We start from the raw sequence: 21,466 nt of genomic DNA, 5'->3' as shown, positions 1-21,466 counted from the left end.
AAACAGATGACATCTAAATTGAGACTAAAGAGATGAGCAGGAGTTAGTAGGACAAAGTCCTAAGCACTTTATATGCATTCATTTACTCTTCACAGCACTATAAATAGTTAGTAAATGTTATCTCCATTATATAGACAGGGAAACTGAGGCTCAGAGAAGTTTTATATAGCCAGGAAAAGACAGGGCTAGGATTCAAAGCTAGATATCTAGATCAGACTACAGAAAATGCACTCTTTACCACTACACAAAACCATTTTTGACGGACAGACTCTAAGTGGCTCCCATGACAGGGCCTCCAGCTGTCCATGCCCTTGTGTAAACCCTTCCCCTTGACCCAGGACCTGTGACATGCTTATAACCGAGAGAATGCAGGAAAGGTGATGAGATATCACTTCCACAGGTATGACACATAGGACTGTACATCTATCCTGCAAGGAGACTCTCTCCTTCACTGTCTTTGAGAAAGTAAGTGGCCATGTTAGAAAGGACCACACAGCAAGGAACTGAGGGCAGACACCTGACCACAGGCAGCAAGAAATTGAGGCCCTCAGTCCAATAGTGCACAAGGAACTGAATTCTACCAACAACCATATGACCTCAGGAGAGATCTTTCCCCAGGTAAACCTCAGGTGAGACCACAGCCCCAGCCAACATCTTGACTACAGCCCTCTGAGACCCTAAAACAGAAGACCCAGCTAAGTTGTGCCCAGACATTTGACCCACAGAAACTGTGAGATCATAAATTTATGTGTTTTAAGCTCCTAACTTGGTGGTAATACTGTTACATATCAAGAAATAACTAACATACTGCTGGACAATAAAGTCCTTCCACCATATCCTGGTGCTTTGCTGAAATACTGATTTTTAACTACTCCAAACTACACATCAAGCCAACTTCAGGTGGCAGTCACACTTGCTCTTTTTAAGCAAAATTCATGTACCAAGATGTCAACATTAACCACAATCTGACCCTGCATTTTATAGCAGCCATGTTAAAAATCTTGTCTGCTAATTCCATTATTGCTGTGGTTTCTGTTTCTATAAATGAAGTTTTCTCTTCTATGTCTTCAAGTTCACTAATCCTTTCTTCTGTAATGTCTAATCTGCCATTAATGCCATGCAGTGTATTTTTCATCTCAACACATTAGTTTTAACCTCTAAAGGTTTCACTTGGGTCTTTTTTAATAACTTTCATGTCTCTAACTTTTTGAGCATATGGAATACAGTTATAAAAACTGCTTTAATGTCTCTACTTGTAAATTCTAACATCTGTCATTCCAGGGTTGGTCTCGATTGATTGATATCCTAATTATAAGTCATATTAACCTGTTTCTTCACATATTTAGTAATTTTTGATTGGATGCTGGACATTATACATTGTCGAGTGTTGGATTTTGTTATACTTCTTTAACGAGTGTTGGACTTCGTAATGGCAGGGAATTACATTACTTTCAGATTAGTTTGCTCCTTTCAAGGCTTGTTTTTAATCTTTTCAGACAGATCTACAGTAGCCTTTACTTTAGGACTAGTTTAGCCCCACTACTAAGACATGACGTTTCTGGAATCTCAACGAACACAGCATTTAATGAGATCTTTCTATTCTGGCTATAAGGTACTCAAATATTTCTTAGTCCTGTGTGAGCTCTGAGAGTTGTTCTGCTTGCAGCTTGCTGGTGGATTACTTCCCCAGAAATTGTTCCTTTATCAAACTGCATCCTACACATGCACAGCAGATTGGTATTCAAACATTTAATGGAGCCACTAAAAAGATTTCTAGAACTCTTTTTCTGCATAGCTCCCTTCTCTCTAGAACTCTGCTCCTCAAATTAGAACCATCTTGGCCTCCTCCAACTCCAATCTTCATTTCCTCAACTCAGCGAGGCCACATGGCTTTATTTGGAAACACCCTCCCAGCACTGAGATCTGAAAGTTGCCTGCAGGGAGAAAGCCGGGCCATCATAGAGCTCACCTCGTTTGTTTTCCATCTGTCAGGGAGGGCAGTTCTGCACTGCCTATTGTTCAATATCTAAAAACAGTTGTTCTGTGTATTTTGTTGAGTTTCCTAGGTGTTTATGATTTGAGGGCAAATGGAAAATGTTACTGCTTCATCGTCAAAAGCAGACGTAATGACTCCTGACACTGATTTAAGTAAAGGTTTTATGAGACACAACTCCTAAACATACATCATTATCTATCACATTACCCCATCTTTATTTTTAACATGGGATTTATCACTTTGTCATTATGTTATCTGCTTTCTTGATTATTCTACACTTCACAACAGAATGTTAAGATCTGTGAGTGCAGGGATCTAATCTTGTCACTCCTGTATCCTCAACACCTAGAACCTATCCCAGTCTAGAATAGGCACTCAGATTCAGCAAACTCAGTAAATCAACAAGCAAATTGTTTTATAAGTATTTCACTTAATATATAACGTCACCTCTTCCCACTAGTAAATTCTAATATAGATGCAGGTAACCCTGACCCTGGAGAGTTCCTTAGAATTGTCTATTATCTTAATTAGCATCATCTAAGTAAAAGTTCTTAGGTGCAAACAAAAGAAACTCTGGCTCTGTTGAAACTGAAAAGGAAGTTATTAAAGCATATTAGGCAAATCACAGAAAACCCCAGGAGGGCCAGGCCAGAAGGCTACATGATCAAGAACATCCAAAATTCAAACCACATATCTGGTCCAGTGGAGACAACACAGGATACAGTCACTGCAACTTGTACAGATAATCTACCACTGACACTGGGAATTAAATGCTACAACTGGATCTCTGTCACTGCCTGCCTCTGGAAAAGAGATGTAGGTGCCATCCCCCTTGCATTGCAGAACACAGATTCTACAAAGTACCTGCTTCTGCAAATCACTGGGTTCTGAGGTAGTGGAATGGAGGCCCCAGGTCACATGATTTGCACCCTAACTCCAAAAGATGCAGACAAAGTGAGCACAAGATTTTCACAATGGAAAGGGATTTCCACCTCCCACCAAGATTCTCTTTTTTTTTAAAGATTGGCACCTGAGCTAACAACTATTGCCAATCTTTTTTTTTTCCTGCTTTTTCTCCCCAAGTTCCCCTAGTACATATACTTTAGATGTGGGTCCTTCTAGTTGTAGCACGTGGGACGCCACCTCAGCATGGCCTGACAAGCGATGCCATGTCCGTGCCCAGGATCCGAACTGGCGAAACCCTGGGCCACTGAAGCGGAGCATGCAAACTTAACCACTCGGCCAGAGGGCCAGCCCCAGCACCAAGATTCTTAAGGTAAAGATTCCCCAAACAAAGAAAGCTGTTAGATGTTCTTGTTTATTACCCAAAAGATTAATGAACCAGTAGTACAAGGCATCAATCCAAGCATACCAGAACCTTTACCTATTTTTCCAATTAAGGGGTTACAGAAGCTCTGTTTCTCCTTTCTTTTCTCTCTAAATGTTTAACTTTAGGGCACTTAACTGTTCCCTGGGTTTTTTATTATCTGGAGGCAGTATATGCAATCTACTGTGATTAGCCTCAAGCAAATTTACTTCCCTGCATCTCAGTTTCCTAAATAATAAAGCACAGATACTACTAGCACCTTGTAAGGTTGCTGAGAATCCTAACTAATAATGAATATGTACAGTATCGGACCCATAGTAGGCAAGCGATTAATAGTAGCTATTGTTACTATTATTAATGACTGGCTTGTTTTTTAAGAGAAGAAACTCACTGATTTACATGAACATCTATTTTTTAAAAAATCTGTCCACAGGTTAAAGATCCACATTTCGGTTCTATCTCAGTATTATGCTATCCCCCTTAGTCCCTCTGTTACCAGACAAAGCAACAAATAGCTTAAAGTAGTCTAACATGTTGCCACTAAAACTAAGTTCAAGACATGAACGGACGGCTGGAGGAACTGCTCACCCTGACCGCAAGTCGGGTCTCCTTTACATTTCGCTCCAGTGAAGTCAGACTATACTGAAAAGCTTCATGAGGGCAGAGACCACGTCTGTCCATGCGACACTCCTGCGTCCGAAGGGCCCACCATGGGGCCAGCCAGGGAGCAGACCTTCAATAAGATCTGAATGTCTGCTTTTCTAAATATTTACTGCAGAAACCAGTCATTGAGAAAGGTTTCACAACTATTTTAAAACAAATCCCTTATAAGCTTTTAAAAAGCTCATCCACCTGACAAGATCAACAGCTTCAATAACTTTCTAACTACCAGACGCATTCTTTTGAAAATTCATCCATACAATGAACCCTCCCTCAATCATTCTTTTCCTTCTGTGGTCCAAACTTGAAGCCTAAGTTAAAGCCAAAAAGCAACCGAACAAAGCACTTTCTTCACTTTTCTGTCACTTTTTAAATGAAGTCAAAGCTGGAGCTCATTTTAAATGTGAACCTGACAACTACTACAAACGCGGGAGTGCCGTTCAGATGGAACTGCTGAATGCACCTCCCTTTGTTGGCTGGGAGTCACGAAGAATATCCAGCCTGACGCCCTCTGCAACTCACACCAGTCAGATGGCCACTAGTGACTATCTACTCCAACTAACTACTACAATTACACACTCTTTTCATAAAGAAAGTACAGTCCTTCCACTCCACATTCCCAACATCTAGCTTCTAAGATACAGTAGGTATGTCACATGCATTTGTTAAATTAATCCATGAGTATATAATTTTGTCTTTTTCTTGGCTACATAGAGCTTTCCAACCTTATCTTTAAAAAAGACAGTATTTACTTTTTTCTTCCTCAAGGCTCCCATATTTCCTGGTCAGCTCTTACTCCAAACGCACAGACACTCCCCTGATGTAGTCCTTTGGTCCTTAAGACCAACTAGTAAAGATCAAAATGTGTAGTTCATTGATTCATTCAACAAATGTTTCTTCAGTGCTTACCATGTGCCCAACACTTGTCAATTCCTGAGACTGCAAAGGAGAGCAAAACACCACTGTCCCTGCTCTCTGGAGGGCATTAATCAAATAAGCACTAAAAAAAATTACCAACTGTGATAATAAGCACTATAAAGGAAAAGTGCAGGGAGACATAAGATATTAAAAAAGAAGAGGTGGCTGGAGTGCGGGGGGCCGCTTTCCCTGACAAAGTGACATCTGAGCTGAAATTAAAGGAGGAAAAGCAGTTAACTAAAAGAAAGAGGAAGCAGCACATGCAAAGACAGGGATCCCGAGACCTGGGTGGTTAAGACTGCATAGTAAGCTGGGGCCGGATCATCTAGGAACGGGGTCTTGTTGACTAGCTTGGTCTTTACCCCAGAAGTCACAATAAATCATCAGTTTTTTTTAAAGGACAAAGAATTCTTGATCATTCATGTGCTCAAATCCCTCTTCCATTCCTGCCCATTCTACTGAACTGTCCTTATTCCTTGACCTTCCCTATACGCCCACATCCTTTACTTCAGATGTCTGTATCTTTGTCTTATTCAGCAAACAGCCTTCCTCCAAGCTGTCTCCCAGGAATCCTAAGGTGCCTATCTTCAATTTCTCCCCTCTGCATAGCTGATTCTAATACTGCTGAGTAACAGTGGGCCTTCAGGCCAATTCTTAGGTAAATTTACCTAGCTTTACTGATGTTTGGAACTGTACCACAGAATCATTATAGGGAAATTCAAAAAGTGAAATTAGATTGTAAAATACTCAATGAGATCCTAGTAATTTTCTTACCATTGCTGTTTTGAAAAACTTTTATGAAACAATCTTCTGTACCACAGAAGTAATGTCTCTCAATAATGAATGTGTTTGATGCAAAGATGATGTGAAAAACACCACTGTGATGACAGTTGTTCTTTTCAAGGGGAAATGATCAAATCAGAACAAATTTTTCAGCAGACAGTACTTGTCTTAAGGACTGGAGTCTTATTTATATACAAATAAACTTTGACTCAAAATTAACTGCCAAAATGAGACAAAAATTATGACCTTCAAAAAGCAACATCAAAAATTATTCAACTTCGTAGACTGTGTTCCCTTTAAGGAAAATCTATGTCTACTGGAGACTGAGTGCGTAAGCCCACTCCAGACTCCCAGAGATCCCCAGCGGAACACAACTTCCGTGACGGCACTGACATTCCAGCAGGGATTCCCACGCTCTAGTTCCACGGTGGGCACTAGCAGCTACTCCAGAAATAATTCTATCCACCTTACAAGATAAACGCCTTTTAGATGATTGGTCTCCAAATAAGGGGACATGTGAAAATAAACAGAATATGCTATTTTTCAGGAAAATACTAAGGCACTCAGAACACATTAAACTCTCACATGTTCAGCTAACTCTATACTTTTCAAACCATGAATTATGATACAACCTTTTCCTTTCCAATCAGAGCTTCTAACACTGCCTTCTCCCACCGCTCCATTTTTTAGCTCATCTTTAATGGTGCTACAAATTATTTCCACCTGTCCCTAACGGAAGGTTTGAACTACGATAATAATTCTCTTCTTTTCTTCCACAGTTCCTTCAGGTCCTCAGTAGGAAATACTCTCGACTGTCGTCCCATCAAACCAACCATTCCACTCCTACAACCTTTTACTATACTGCCACCAAAGTTTAATTCTCTCCTTTCTATCTCCAAAAACTTGGCCACACTGCTGTCTGAATCCAGAAATACTCACTTTGTTCTGCTGAAAATTAAATAATTTAAGACCTTTTTAAGGTGTTCCAAACTTGGCTCTTCTACCTGTCTTCTACTTTTTACCTCTCCTTTTCCTTCCCAGCCCTCCTCAGTGTCATTTCCCTAACCCACAGATTTGTCGTTATTGCCCTGCTGAAAAACCTTCAACTGCCCCAATTTCAAATTCCTCATAACATTTAAGCTCCTTCAATCTCTGTTCTCACTGCAGCTCTCCCTATCCCTCCCCTAGCATACCACTCTCTCTCTCTCTCATTCTCCAGGCACACAACTCTGTCATTCTCCAAAGTCACCTTTCACTTACCCCACCAGCAAAGGCTGCCCACATGACCTCCTCCAGCGGACTGTCAGTTCCTCAGGTTCCACTATAAAAAGCCTATCCATTCTTCAAGACCAAGATCTAGTCCCACTTCCTCCATAAGGCATGCGCAACTCCCCAGAACTGTCTTGCGCATATCAATACCTCCAACTGTGCGCAGCCATGGTCGTACCTGTGCTCATCTTGCCTGTATATACACAACTATCTCAACACTAACAGGAGAGGTAACCAAATCTTCTCACTTTTGTAGCTAAAGCTTCCACCACCATAATTCACATGTTTTTTAAGACAGTCAAATGTTTAGTCAACTGAAGAGGAACAAGAATCCCCTTTTACAATTTATCAAAGCATTTACAATTACAAGCATTTACAACTAAGCAAAACATCAGTTTTTCATTCAACAGAATAAAGAAATACAGGAAAATCAGAAAATATTTTTAACTGTATGTCTAACAAAGAATATTTTAAGAACAAGACATAATACAACTTAAGATGTTCAAATTCACTCATAATTAAAGAAATGTAAATCCAAACAACTAGACATCATTATTCACCTATTAAACTGACAAAGATTTACAACTTTGATAACACCAGTGCTGGTGAGATTGGGAAGCTCTGCGAACTCAAGACACTGCTGATGAGGTATAAACTGGTGCTTTTTGGAAGACAAGTTGGCAATACATATTCAAATGTGCATAAACCTAGTGAAGCAGCAATCTCCCTTATACATATATATCCTATGACCTACACTCACAGAACACAGTTATACGTACAAGGATGCACACTGCAGCATTGTTTAAAATAGCAAACACATGAAAACTTAAATGCTCTTTAATAGAGACTGACTAAATTGTGTACATCCATAACATGGAACACTTCCCAACCATTAAAAACAACAGGGAAACTCTATCAGCTGAGGTGGCATATTTCTAAGAGAGATCTAGAAGTGTAAGTTACAAAATTGTTTAGCATGATCCCATTTGCTTTTGATTTTAAGTGCACAGACACTGTGTACACATACACACGCACCACAATGTCTATGCACTTCAAAAAAAACAAATAGGATCATATTAAACATAAAGTTTTGTAACACATATTAAATGTTTACTATATAGACAATTGTATATCTATATATACATACATAGGACATTTCTGGTAGGAAAAACTGAACAGCTGTCATCTATGGGGCATGCAGGGAGGGTGGTTTGACACCATTCTATGGGGCTTGATCTTTTTTTTTTTTAAACCATGAGTATATATTACTCGATCTTTAAAAACTAAAATTCTCTAGGTGATCAGAACAATACTTTACATGTTTGATATGTTGGAGGACTGCTCAAATAGGAGCCCTAAACAGATGAAAAACACTAAGAAAAAAACGACACTCCTTGAGCCAGCCCTGATGGCCTAGCGGTTGAAGTTCAGCATGCTGTGCTTTGGCACCCAAGTTTAGTTCCCGGTTGCAGAACCACACCACCCGTCTGTCAGTAGCCATGCTGTGCCAGCAGCTCACAGAGAAGAACTAGAAGGACTTGCAACTAAAATATACAGCTATGTACTAGGGCTTTGGGGACCAAAAAAAAGGGGGGGGGGGAAAGATTAGCAACAGACGTTAGTTCAGAGCCAATCTTTCCTAGCACCAAAAAAAAAAAAAGGACACTCCTTCCATTCCAAGAGTTATTCAATCAAGTCCAGTGGGTCCTCAGCAAAATTATCCACAGTCCCATTACCAACACTCCTAGTGACAAGAAGCCAGCAAGTGCCAGTCTAATGCTACCAAGCTCAGGCCACCAGAGAAGCCTCCATGAACCTTTCCAGGACTATACTCCAAGCTGACATTTCTTAAACATGCCCTTCACTGTCCTCAGGCAAGGGCACATGTGCTCTCCTCTTTCCTCCCCTTTCCAAAAAGCTCTCCTGTTAGTGCAGGTGCTAATCTCCAATTTTTAAAACAGCCAGCTAATTGATAAAAATAAAGTGTTAACCTGATAACAGATAAAGGATATTCCCCTGGGAATATTTCCATTTTAAATTAGGGAATCTAGTTTTTACCTTAATCTAAAGGAATGAATGCAACAGTGAGAACTACAAGCAAACCAGATGAAAAGAAAGTAATCATTTGGGGAGAAGACCTACCTTTGTTCCTTCTCATCATGCCTATTAGGCACCTAGCCATCATCTACCCCAATGCTGTACATATACTACTCTACCTACTACAGCACTGACACTAACTATACCTCATGTAAAACCCCAACTCCCACCTTTAAACATTCATTTGACTAACTCAGACTATTTTTCTAAGGGGCTGAAAGGACAATTAAGTGAGCCAACCATTCACTACCCATGAGCTCACATATAAAAAGCAACATATATTTGAGAAAGACAGTTATCCCTATAAAGTTCTCATGCAGTGGTACTCGGTCCTCTGCCCCCTCTTTTGCAGAAAGTACAAAGAAGCAGGAGTCAAGAAAACATACGCTAGGCCCAGGCCTGCTTATTCTGAGGCGCTGGTTAGTCATTTCTTTCTTTGCATCCATTTCCCTCTCTAAAGTGAGGGGGATGAACTACAGCAATGCTTCTCAAAATGTTTCTACTGCATCAGGGTTACCTGGAGTCCCAACTAAGAGACTCCAGAGCATCACCCCAAACCTGCAGAAAGAGAAGCACCTGAGCTTGGGAATCCCAGAACTTTGCCAAGTTCCCCAAGACTGTTTGAGAACCATTAGTTTCTCAGATCTCTGCTAGACCTAATAATACTCTATAGTTCAAAGGAACCCAGATGTTCCTCTTTTTTCAAGACCTCAGAAATTAAAGAGGAAGACCAGGATAGTAAATGTATTTTTAAACATGACTGCTATCACCCCCTTGAGACTTCAGGCACCCAAACATTTACTGAAAACAAGACAAGATTCAAGTGTCATTCTAGGACTGTTTGCTGAGGATATGAGCAGGAATACATACAGTATAGTCTAGGAGACTATTAAAACTAAATCCAAAAGCTTAGATTCCAAATATTCTTTATATACAATGTAGCCAAAGCAATCAAGAGTCATGCTTCTATCAGGAAATACTGTAAGATAATATGCTATTAAACCCAAAATTCCTTTACTACCAGAAGTTTAGCTACATTTTTTTCTTATCTGACTATATATATATATATTGTATATACTGAATACTAATGATCTGTTTGAATTTGCACACATAGTTCAAAAGACTAATGACCAGATATGGAAAATAAAATTTAGGGGCTGGTCCCGTGGCCGAGCGGTTAAGTTCGCGTGCTCCGCTGCAGGCGGCCCAGTGTTTCACTGGTTCGAATCCTGGGCGCAGACATGGCACTGCTCATCAAACCATGCTGAGGCAGCGTCCCACATACCACAACTAGAAGGACCCACAACGAAGAATATACAACTATGTACCGGGGGGCTTTGGGGAGAAAAAGGAAAAAATAAAATCTTTAAAAAAAAAAAAAGAAGAAAATAAAACTTATTACTTAATGCAGTAAGTTGTCTCTTCAAAGTTTATTTCTGCCAGTTTCTTCCAAAACATTTGAAAGTCTGACAGGCAATGTCTCATAATCCCCCATTCTCCTCTTTTTCAGTACAAACAGCTTCAGCAAAATAGTCACCCACCCTACCAAAGACCATATATCCCAGCCTCCTCTGCAGCTAAATGTGGCCACCTGACTAAGTTCTGACCAACAAGTGTAAACAGAAGTCATGTATGCAACTTCCAGGCTTGTCTTTAAAGGGAGGGGATGTGCCTTCCCCACATCCTGTTCCTGGACCGTGGACGTGGTGGTGAGCTGTCTCGTACTATACCAGAAATGGTATCTCCTTAATCATAAGCAAGCAACAGAACAGAGGAACCAAGGTCCCCCACGTCATGGGGCCACCACGTCAACCTTAGACTACTCTAAGAGAGAAATGAATTTCTTGTTTAAGTCACTGTATTAGTCAGAACATAGGCTCAATCTTGTGTTCTAACTAATGCATACAGAAAGTTTAAATTTATAACACATATTAAACAATAGTTACTTATGAACCGAGTAAAGCTGAAACTCTAATTACAAGTTCTTGGGTAATCCCTCTACTGAAATTATCGCTACTATACCAACTTATATTTATAAGGCATTCTACGCTTTTGCAAAGCACCTCATTTCAGTATCTCATTTCACATTCTCAAAATCCTGGACAGGGCAGCTGTGCCATATGCATTTGGCATATAAGACTCTAAAGCTCAGAGAAGCTACTTTGCCCAAGTTTGTGCTACTCAGGCAAGATTCAGCAGACAGGTTCTTCATTCTATCATTCTGTGCACATATTTATCTATCCCTGCTAGGTGCCAGGCACTGGAGTCACAGGCATAAGCAAGAAAAAATTATTCCTGTCCAGATGGACCTTACGATGTAATGGAGAAAGGAAGAAGAGATATTAAATGAATAACTATATATATGAATATATATGAATAAATATATACCTATGTGCAATAAGGGCTGTGAAAAAAAGCAGAAAGCCCTGTAAGAATGCAGAGCCAAGGAACCTTACCTAGACTGGGGGTTTGGGGAAGGCCTCTCTAAAGAAGTGGCATTCATGGCTAAGACCATAAGCAAGAGGAAAGGAGGGAGAAGGGGGAGAAGAAAGCTACTAAGAAATTTATATGCGTGATCTCGGCCTTCACAAGAACTCTCTGGTAAGCAGCATGAGCCCCATTTTACAGAAGAAATGGATACTTAGCGACATCACTGTGCCTCAAGTCCACACTGCCAGAGCAGCAGGACCGGTTAAGACTCCAGATCTGCCTAACTCTGAAGCCTGTGCCCAGCACCATCCCACAGGTGAGTACTCTCTCCATAGCATCATGCCGCCTCAACTGCTGTCTCTAAATAGATATCAAGTAGACTTTGGACAGATGTCATGGTTGGAGCTCTTTTTACCCAAACGCATGTGCTAAGATGCCAACCTTAATCACAAATATCCGCAAAACTTAAAAAAAAGAAAAAAACAGCTGTCATTGGGCGTTTTATATACTTAGAAAAATTAGGGGGCTATTTAATGAACAGGGAATGTTATTTAAAATAGAGGTGATATTGAACTCCACGTTAAACCAATTCACTAAGCCTCCTCCCACAAAATCAATTTAAACAAGCATTTCAATTATTGGAGAGAGAAAACTCAAAAACAATTCATCAAGAGTAAACATACAGGGGCCAGCCCCGTGGCCAAGTGGTTAAGTTTGCATGCTCTGCTTAGGTGGCCCAGGGTTTCACTGGTTCGAATCCTGGGTGCAGACCCAGCACCGCTCATCATGCCACGCTGAGGCAGCGTCCCACGTGCCACAACTAGAAGGACCCACAACTAAAAATATACAACTATGTGCTGGGGGGCTTTGGAGAGAAGAAGGAAAAATAAATAAAATCTTCAAAAAAAAAAAAGAGTAAACATACATTTTAAGCTGTTACGCACTGTTTCTTAGATACGAGCACATGTCCCTCAAACAAAAAATATGTATCTTTCAAAACTTTAACAGTAATACAAACTTTTAAAAATCACCTTCTAGAAGAGAGGGCACATAGCTCTGGTAGAAGAATCAAGTGCCAAGAAGCCGAAATGGTTCTGTATTAGCAAAAAGTACGCCACCACTTAAGATGCTCAATGTACTGTGAGTTATCATCTCCAATAAAAACTTTAACTTGGTCTACAACTCTGGAAGTAGGACTTCAAAGGAAAAGTATAGCTTTTTAAAAATATTTAGCTCATTTATACAATATTTCCAAATCATTTTGTTTTCATATACCAAAAAAATGGAACTAAGGCTGCCCATAGACACTAGGTTAGGAAACAGGACTTGTCTTTAATAACCTAATGTGAACCTTAAATTAATTATTTTAGTCATGAGAAGTCAACACTTCACTTTCACATAACCAATGGTAAGTAAACTTTACTTTAAACTTCAGCCTAACATTGTAGCATTGACATAAGGCAAGATTTCAAAAGATTTTTTCATTTAAGGGCAACTGAGGAGAAATTTTAGGTAATTTAAAATAGTCTCATGATTTCTGTCCAAGTAATTAAACACAAATTTAAGCCTCCAAAATTTTTAATCCAAAACTGTACAAACCTTGGGTTATGAACTACCACAATTTCTCTAGCCATCAAAACATTGCCCTACGGTCAAAATAATATATGGCAAGAAATCTTTTAAAAGGCATAACCACTATGTATATACAAGGTGTATGCGTAAGGTACGCGTCACTCAATTCACTTTGAAAGGGCAAACCGAGTCACTATCAAGTTTCAGGTGACCACTTCGATGGTATCAACTACTATCTTTACTTCTCAATAGAAAATATACATGAGTATCTGGAGGTAAAAGCACCAAAGCACTCAACAGAAAGTAGAGATCCTTAGCTGTAAGTTTAAATTACTGACAAGGAATACAACAAAATTAGAAGACTAATAAAATTTTGGGAGAGAAGAGCCAAGTTCTTTATAAAGACTTTCTGGAAGTTTTGGGGGTCTGCTAGGTTCAGATGGTTCAAGTTTTTCCTTGAGGGACAAAAGAGAAATTGCTCGGGGGTGTGGGTGTGTGTATAAGAAATCTGAAAGTTCTCTGAAGTAAGAGAAAAGCTAATGCTAAAGCAACGAAAAACTGACACGCACCTTATCACAAATACCAAGAAAGTCACAAATGAAGCCCCCTCTTCTGTTAATCTTATTTTTAATGTCACGAATATGGCAATTCCCTTCTCACTCATAATTAAATTACTTCTATACAAATTTTCTTCCCGTAACCAGATTCTTGCCAACCATAAACATGCACGTGAAAACATCCCTGGGCAGTCTAAATTTCTAAGCTATATTTCTAAATTATTTTCAGCTAGTAGCCAAGATTCAATACAAATTAGCATCTTCTTCCTTTGTAGAGTTTCAAACTAAAATGCATGCCAAATGTCACTCTATATCATGCGTTATAACAAGTTACCTTGAATTTTGCTTTTGCAGATAACTAGTCACAGCACTATAAAAACCTATGTAAATTCCCTAAATACCAGTTGGTGCACTTACTCCACCCTCATATTTTTAAGTCACAAACACAAAAACTCTCTTTAAATAAAACTAAGGGGCAGACAATATTCTAGAGGGGAAAAAAATTCCAACCAAGGGTCTTTTTCTACTATCCACATTCCCAAACAAGACACTGCATTAAAATAGATTATTTTCATTTAATTTGGAGGTTAGTGCCCCTAAAAAACTGGACTAACTCCTTAATTTTTGAAGCCTCACTGGACAGTAATTTTGTACGTTTGTTAAGTTTCTAAAGGTCCCACCAAAATGTCTTTAAAATAAGTTTAGGAAATGATCTTACACCTAAATTCCGAATTCCTAACAATAACAAGGATCCACTAGATGACTTAGTCTGTCTCCCACCCCACCAACAATGATCATTCACTCAAGTCCATTCCTTCAAATCTAAATCTTCTCTACATTTTAAAGAAGTGTGTCTTCACCTTACAGACACAGGGGTGACCCTTCCTTCTAGAATAATTAATTTCTGAGTCTAGGCCACTTATCAACTTTTTATACTCAGTTTTACAATAGAACTTGGTGTAGACATTGACAGGAGTCCTTAACTTTCTGGCAAGGTTTGAAGTCTAAATGAACTTGGACAGCCACCATAAACACCGCCGCTGTTTCAAAGCAAATCCCCCAAAAGCTCTGGGGTAAGTGTAAGTCACACGTATACTAAATATCTTCACTATAATCGAGTAAATCTTTGTCTTAAATGCTATTTCTTTGAAACTATCTTCTTCAGTTTAAAATCTTGAATTTTAGAAATTAAAATTTAGCAATTTTGGTTCTACTCTCACGTTTATAGTCTATCCAAAAATAATATTCTCTCCAAGTAACTAAACCACCAAGATCCGAGAAATACAAGAAAACAAAAGCTAAAGGTAATTCCACCGAATTATTAAAACACCACAAACACCAAAGTATTAAATATATCCATTCCTAAGCACTTTGTATGTGTAAAGTATGTAAAGAAGAAATCTACATATTCAAAGATTAAAAAAATGACTAAAAATAACTTTACACAAAACTTTCTCATGACTCATCAATACTTAAGGATGCCTATAATTAAAATTAAGTGTGAAGAACAAAACGCACCAAAGAATAGTTTTTAATTCCTTCCATTCAAAAACTGTCTACAGAGTTTTCTTTGGGGAGAGGGGGGAAGACTGACAAGTTTCATTCTCATCTCAGTCTTTCCTTTCCACTTCCGCAAAGCACTAAATTAATTCCATGCTCAACACAATACATGGACACAATCTCTAGGTTAGAACCCTGAGTCATTATGCACAGATCACTCCAAAATTTGCCAGTATTTATAACAACTAGTTAAAACCTAGTGATTAAGAGCCCCGGCTGGCTGAAGACTCCTGCTGCTGGAGTCCCCAGCTGTATGACCTTGGATGAGTCACAGCTCAGTTTTCCCATCTGTAAAATGGGTAACCGTTCCTACTGGTAGGATAAGCGAGTTAACACCCTGAGAATGGTACCTGGAATTCTTCGTCCTAATTTTCAATGCCGGGTGAAAACAACGTTCTAAGATGTGTTTTCTGACAACCTGGGCGGAATTCAAGAACCAAACGGTGCTGGCATTTAAGCGCTGCACCTAGATTACAAAATTCAGCTAATCTAGGGTTGGACGAAAAGCACAGACAGGTAGCTGAAGTCACTCACTCACTGTGCCATTTTTAACTATTTCAGACTAGGGAGGGGCCCCTCGCCAAGTGTGAAAGATCTTCACCAGCTTCGGCGTGTCTAAGCCAGAGTGGGCTGGTGCCTGCAAATAGACTTGCGAAGTTTTGTGGCAATGGCCAGGTTATCCATTATAACTGACGCATCCCCGGCCACCGACTCCTCCGGCTGCTAAACAGGTCATTCCTCCCTCCCGAGCGGCCAGGATCGCTTGCACTCGCTGCACAACTTCCGAGCACGCCGAGGGCCCTCGCTCCAGCGCACACCCCGAAGGGCCGCGGCGGCGCCGGCCGCCCGACCTTCCCCGGCGCCTCGCCCAGCAGCCGGCCCCATTTTCTTAACCCGTGCATTGTCCTTGCGGAGAACCCCGGCGGTTCCCACACTGGTGGGGACCGAGAGGAGGGACGAGGGAGGAGCTGGGGGAAGAGGATGAGGAGGAAGAGGAGGAGGAGGAGGAGGAGGAAGAAGACAACCTCCTCCCCTCCGCTCGGGCGACCAGTGAAGGTCTGGCGCTCTCTCCGGCCCCCGGGCCCCGGCTCCCCGGAGGCCGCGGCCCCCGCTCCCACCCTCCGAACTTTCCCTCCGCTCGCACCCGCCTCTCCTCCGGGACCGGGCCCGGCGGGCTCCCTCCCCCGGCGGCCGGCCCCGGGCCGCGGCGCCTCCTCCTAAAATGGCAGGTCCCTCCCTCCGCCCGGCCGGCCTCGGCGCGGGCCCGGCTGCAGGCCGCCCGCGGGGGGAGCCGGGCGCCGGGCCGGGCGGGGCCGCGGCCGGGCCGGACACTCACCGGGACGATGGCGGGGCGCTCGCGCCGCTCCCTCCGGTGAGTCTCAGCCTCGGGCTCCCGCCGCTGCGCTCCCGCCGCGGCCTCCGCAGCCAGCGCCGCCCCGGCCGCCTCTCTCCGCCCCCGGCGCTCCCGGCTCCGCGGCCGAGCCGCAGCCTTCTCAGTCTCTCTCCGGCTCGCGGTTCCAGCGGCGCCCGGGGCCGGGGAGGCGACAGCCCCCTCCCCGGCAAATACCGCAGTCCCCGGACCCCGACGCCCGGCGGCGGGGCCGCGCGGCCCGGGCCGGCGCGGAGGGCGGCGGCGACGAGGCCGGGCGCCGAGCGGCGGCCGCTGCCGGCGGCTTCTTCCCGAGGAGGATTTTGTAAATCTCACAAAATGGCGCGCGCTCCAAACCTGCGCAGCGAGAAGCGCCGGGGCCCGAGCGGCGGCGGCGGCGGCGGCGGCGGCTCCTCCGCCAGGAGAGCCCGAACCGCCCGCCCCCGAGTCCCCGCACAGACAGACAGACACTCACACACACTCACACACACACGCGCGCACACTCGCCCTCGCACACGCTCACTCACACACACACTCTCACACTCACACCGGTCCCGCCCGCTCGCCGGCGGCGGCAGCGGCACCAACAGCAGCAGCAGGAACAGCAGCAGCAGCAGCAGAAGCGGCGGCGGCGGCGGCGGCGGCGCCCGCACCCCCCGCTCGGGGTGTCCGCTCCCTGAGCCCGACCTGGGCCGCGATCAGCAGCAGCGACGGCAGCAGTCTCCCCGGATCCCCCCGCCGCTCTTGCCGCCGCCACCCCCGCCTCACTCCAATGGGGCTTTTTATTATTATTCGGGCGGGAAGCGAAAGGGTTTAAAAAAAAACCAACCAACAAAATGGCGACGGACCGACCCGGTCGCTATAGCAACTGTCAATCAAAACGCAAAACCCCGGCTGACGTGCTGACGTCCTCCTCCCGCCCCCCGGCCCCAAGCCGGCGGGCGGGGCCTGTTGCTCGGGCAACGGCAGATTCCGTTCCCTCCTTTCCCTCTCCCCCTCGGTCCCCAACCAACCACCCAACCCCCTCAGGTCACGTGAAGGATAAATTCGGAGCTCGGGCCCGCTAGGAGTGTCAGAGGAGGGCGCGTGATTCGCTCGGGGGAGGGGAGAGGAGGGGGCCGGCCGGGCGAGGGAGGGAAGGGAAGGGAAGGGGAAGGGAAGGGGGGCGAGGCGGCGGCTCGGCCTGTGCGCGAGCGCCCGCCGCCTCCCGGCCGCGCCGCGCCCCGCCCCGCGCCCGCCGCGCCCGCGCCGACTGCGGCCCGGGGAGCGCGCGCGGCCTCCGCGCCGGCGCCCCCGGAGCCCCGCGCTTCCGCGTCGGGCGCCCGCAGCCCCACCCGCGCCGGGGGGAGGGGCCGGCTCTGCGGCCGCGCGGGCCCCGCGCAGCCCACCCCGCGCGCCCGGGCCGGGGGCTCTCACCTTCCTCCCGGGGGGCGCGCGGCGCGGGCAGGCGGCCTGGGCGCGCACGGTCGCGCGTTGGAGCTGTTCTTCCGAGGGCTCGCGGGCCCCCCTCGCCGGAAAATGCCCACGGAGGCCGCGGCTGGGGGCGGGGAGGAGGCCGCCTCCGCGTGTCAGACATCTCAGGAATTCCGGACGCTTCGCCCGAATCCGGGATGCCCCTGCGGCTGACACCTTGGCTAAATCATGCCGCTCGGTTTTTGCAGCCACCGATGCCGACGTTCCGAAATCAGGGACGGAGCCATCATAGAAAGTTTTGGAGGCTGTGCACGCTCTCCCAGGCTTTCCCAGCTATTTCAAACCCCTCCCCACCTTTCTGGGCGCAGCCTGCCTTCTCCATCGGAATGCCCCTTAAATTAATCCTTTGGAGCTCTTACTGTATTCTCGTCCAACTCCCTGTTTTTCTTTTTCACGCACCGTCTCAGCTTCTAGATTCTTAATTCGCCCACAACTCCATTAACATTCTGGCTTTCGTTTATTTTTATTCTATCTACCCGTTCTGCCTGGCTAAATATTGCTAGGTGTGCTCTCCAAGCTTGAAAACCTAAGTATGCTAGTAGCCATGCTGTGCTGGCTACTTTGTAATGAGCAGACAGCCACTGGCTAAAAATTGTATTTTGTAGCTACCTTAATAAAATAGACTTTAATAAGTGTGACGCTAAAACGGATATTTATATAGATAGCATTTTACAGCAAGTCACTAATTTATTGATTTCTAAGCTCGACTTTGCCATTTTATGATAGTGTTCATATCAGTTTTTCTTAAGCTGCCCACAAATACAGTAGCAACAGATACAATCTTATAGGTATAAAGAAAAACCACACTGTAATAAATATCTGTCTCTATCCTATGTGACTGATTTCCAACCGATGTGCCCCTCCTCCAGTTATTAGAACGTTGACATACTAAGGCAACCATTCAGATTAGCACAGGCCCTGAAGGAAATCAGAGTAAACCTAAAGTAAATTACGCAAAAAGTAGGTTGGCAGACAGCTTACTTCGGACTGATTCTCTGTGATAGCAGTCGTTGCCCTGACTGTCAGAAGTTCTTTTGGATTGCTAACTCTTTCAAAATTGCCCTGCTAACACAGGGAAAGTCCACACTGAACTTGATTGCTTTGAAGGAAGTGGCCAAGAGGGTCCCTGCCGAGGTGAGAGAGCCCTGCCTTGACTCCGCCCAAGCTCACCTTCCACCTGTACAATCAACGTCTTCCTCCTGCGCGTCTTCTCCCTGCTCCCCACCCCCACCCCATTCACCACAGTTTCACTTCCAACACAACACTTAAGCATTTGCATCCTTTAACACGAAATTAAATTTGAGTCGAATTTCTATTGGTGATAATGAAGGAAACTGCCATAATTAATCTTCTAGGTAACCTGGAAAGAATGTGACAATTTCTCAAGAAATGTGTCCTTGTCTTCAGTCAAATCAATCTGGAAGATTATCAGGGTGAGGCAGAATCTCGAGTTTATGATCATGCAGCAACAGAGGACATTGATGGTCTTCATATCTAGAAAGCTGCGCCCTTGCCCCTACCCCCACCCCCGGTGTGACAGCCTCACACGACATTGATCAATGAACTGTCATGTCCGGGGTGGAATGCCGTAAAATAGTTTTATATAGGCTTCACCTAAAGAGTAACCTGTAAATTATGCTGCTCCAAACAAGTGAACATGTAGGCAGGAAGGACTCTGGTACAGATGCCCGTTTATTGTTGACGAGGTTCAGTGATTCAATCCTTGCTGTCATCTGAGAATCTCCCCATCAGACCCACTGACAGATGTGTTACAGATGCATATCTATTGATAGAAGTTAACCTCTAAAAGCCAAGACCCCCAGCTCACAGATAATAACAGCCTCCGCTTCTCTGGTACATTCTAAAGTATCTCTAGTCCTCACAACAACGTTACATACCCATTATATGGATGAGAAAACAAGTCCTGAGTAGTTAAATGACCTTCCCAAGGTCATACCACCAGTAAGTGGTGAAGCCAAGATTCAAACCCAATGTAATTGCAAAGCGCATGTTCTTTCCATCACACCAAGATGATCCAAGATTATTTGGAAATAGAGTCTTTACAGCAGTAATCAAGATGAGGACATGAGAGTGAACCCTAATCCAATATGCCCGGTGTCCTTTTAAAAAGAAGAAATCTGGACCCAGAGACAGACACACACAGACAGAAGGAAGACGGTGTGAGGACACAGGGAGAACACCAGCGGCACCCAAGGAGCACCTGGGGCTGCCGGGAGCCAGGAGGGAGGTTGGGAGCAAATTCTGCCTCACAGCTATCAGAGGGAACCACCGACACCCTGATTTTGGACTTCTGGCCTCCAGAACTGTGAGACGCTAAATCTCTGTTGTTGAAGCCCCCTGGTCTGTGGTACTTTGTAACGGCGGCCACTGCAGACTAGCACACAGATTCAAGCCAAGGTTTAAGCCAAGCCCGGTTCTTCTCGTTGGTTCCACACCTGTTCATTCCCGCTCATGCTGGTGCGCTATACTAAACCCGAAAGGTGAGTAGTTGGTACCCGGCTGGGAGTTATAACCCCAACATTCCAAGTACAAACTAACTAACCAATACCTCTGCCCTTCACACCAGGTGAGAAGGTGAACAGTTTACAATTCATCCCTGGACAGCCGTGTGGCCGGAAGCTGACACCCTCGCTCTTCTCACAGACTTCTGAGTGAAGGCCCTTGGTTGCTCCCTTTGTACAAGCTTTATTGTTTGTTCTGATTTTAACAGTAATTCACGTTTATCAAACAAATTAGAAATAAACAATAAATTAACACAAGAGAGGGGCCTTATTTAAACTGACAATGGTGGTATGCTGTGAAGCAGGAAGTTAATGCTCAGTTCTCTACACCTGAGATCCAAAAACAAGAAGTCAAAGTAGGCACCAGCCTGGTCGCCTAGTGGTTAAGCTCATGCACTCTGCTTCGGCGGCCTGGGGTTTTCAGGTTTGGATCCCGGGCGCAGACCTACACACCGCTCATCAAGCCATGCTGTGGCAGCATCCCATATACAAAGCAGAGGAAGATTGGCACAGATGTTAGCTCAGGAACCATCTTCCTCTAGCAAAAAGGAAGATTGGCAACAGATGTTAGCTCAGGGCCAATCTCCCTCACCAAAAAAAGAAGAAGAAGAAGAAGTAAAAGCAATATATGGTCATTATAAACAATTTTATAATGTGGAAAACAATAAAGAGGTAAAGATTATTCATAGATATCACCCAGAGATAAACCTTATTAATCTCTTCATATTGGCAAATATCTTTCTAGACTTTCTTAGAGAGACATGAGCACACACACACATCCAATACATATAGATATGTTTTATGCCTTTTTTAACTTACAATTATGAACACATTTTTGTGTTAATCAACTGAAATTTAGATAACTATTCTAACGGCTACAAGTATTCCCTCAGCTGAATGGGCCATAAGTCGTTTAGCTGCTCCTCCATTTTT

The 21,466-nt window shown here is 44.0% G+C and overlaps 1 protein-coding gene and 1 long non-coding RNA gene across 21 annotated transcripts in view; one reads left to right on the top strand and one right to left on the bottom strand.

Moving 5' to 3' along the window:
* Positions 1-18,411, bottom strand: part of DYRK1A (dual specificity tyrosine phosphorylation regulated kinase 1A) — a 134,604-nt gene extending 116,193 nt beyond the window's left edge. For 4 of the 20 annotated variants that reach the window (XM_023630146.2, XM_023630148.2, XM_023630144.2 and 1 more), the window contains exon 1: positions 16,506-16,645. The gene's annotated coding sequence lies outside the window, so the exon portion shown is untranslated. Of the gene's footprint in view, positions 1-15,519; positions 16,122-16,505; positions 16,646-17,367; positions 17,741-17,954 lie in introns of those variants that run through there. The other 16 variants (XM_070252315.1, XM_070252323.1, XM_023630145.2 and 13 more) reach the window with 16 other exon arrangements.
* A 147-nt stretch (positions 18,412-18,558) lies between these two features.
* LOC111770807 (uncharacterized) lies at positions 18,559-20,791 on the top strand. Its single transcript, XR_002804230.2, has 2 exons — positions 18,559-20,512; positions 20,599-20,791. It is a non-coding gene; the product is annotated as an uncharacterized lncRNA (long non-coding RNA).
* Positions 20,792-21,466: the final 675 nt, after the last annotated feature.

This window comes from Equus caballus, chromosome 26 (genome assembly GCF_041296265.1).
Source record: "Equus caballus isolate H_3958 breed thoroughbred chromosome 26, TB-T2T, whole genome shotgun sequence".
Taxonomy (NCBI): Eukaryota; Metazoa; Chordata; class Mammalia; order Perissodactyla; family Equidae; genus Equus; species Equus caballus.
The sequence above is the reverse complement of the archived record's forward strand: the minus strand, read 5'-3'. Positions and strand labels throughout refer to the sequence as shown.